Source organism: Sorex fumeus, unplaced genomic scaffold (genome assembly GCF_029834395.1).
Source record: "Sorex fumeus unplaced genomic scaffold, SorFum_2.1 ptg000122l, whole genome shotgun sequence".
Taxonomy (NCBI): domain Eukaryota; kingdom Metazoa; phylum Chordata; class Mammalia; order Eulipotyphla; family Soricidae; genus Sorex; species Sorex fumeus.
The window spans coordinates 44,953,342-44,954,475 of NW_026606179.1; the positions used below are offsets into that span (position 1 = coordinate 44,953,342).

The 1,134-nt window shown below is 39.7% G+C and overlaps 1 non-coding gene across 1 annotated transcript; it reads left to right on the plus strand.

Annotated features, from left to right (window-relative positions):
- Nucleotides 1–432: 432 nt before the first annotated feature.
- On the plus strand, nt 433–536 carry LOC130044545 (U6 spliceosomal RNA). Its single transcript, XR_008795409.1, has one exon. It is a non-coding gene; the product is annotated as a U6 spliceosomal RNA (small nuclear RNA).
- The last annotated feature ends 598 nt before the right edge of the window (nt 537–1,134 follow it).

The following is a 1,134-nucleotide window of genomic DNA, read 5'->3' on the forward strand; positions in this document are numbered from 1 at the left end:
CAACCATACAAGAGTGCCTTAGACTTACCTGAGCACCCAGAGGAATTTATGAGAGAATTAAAAATCACATTTACAGGTTTAAAGAATTGTGGTCTGCTGAGTTTGACAGTGGGAAAAAAAAGTGGGCAAGACAGGAGATAGATTCTCCAGGGAGGAACCTACCACAATAGTACTGATTTTGGTATGGAGCCAAATCCCCCAAATTCTATAGTACTATAAACCATCAGTAAGTCAGTAAAATTTGATTTTGAGGGCGTGGAACACCAGTGGTGCTCAGTGCTTACTCCTGGTTCTGTTCTCAGGGATTATTCCTGGTGTGTCTCAGAAGATCAACAAAAGGGGTGCAAGGGATTAAACCTAGATCTGCCATGTGCAAGGCAGGCATCTTATACATTATATTATCTTTCCAACCCTGATTTTGAAAGCAGTTTAATGCTCACTTCAGCACATATACTAAAATTGGAAGGATGTAGAGAAAATTAACATTGTCCACGGGAAAGGATGAAATACAAGTTAGGAAAAAATTCTGTATTTTAAAAATAAAGGGAAGTTGATGGTGATCTCAACTAAGAAATCCTCTATGGAGAGAAATAGAGAGAGCTAGAGAGTTTCATTGATAAAATATCTGTAACACGAATTTTACAGTTTATCCAAGGAGCGATAGCACAGTGGTAGGGCGTTCGCCTTACACGCGGCCAACATGGCCGACCCGAGTTCGATTCCTCTGCCCCTCTCGGAGAGCCCAGCAAGCTACCGAGAGTATTCGATATGCCAGACACAGTAACAACAAAGTCTCCATTGGAGACGTTACTGGGCCCACTTGAGCAAATCGACGATCAACGGGAGGGCCTTTACCTTTACCTTTACCCAAGCTTAGTTATTCGGTTTTGTAGCATTAACAACATTCCAACTGTTGGGCAACAATTACTCACCACCAACTAACTTCCCAGTCTCCACTGTTTTCCCTGATGTTGTTTAACTTCAATCTTACACGTTAAAAAGTCTCCTTGAAATTATCCTAAAATGGAACATTCTTTCACTCCTCTGCAGAACTGATTGTTGCATTTTTTCTTTAGAAGGCACTTTATTTTTTAATTTTTAAAAATTTCAACTTCCTTATTTAAAAAATTATTT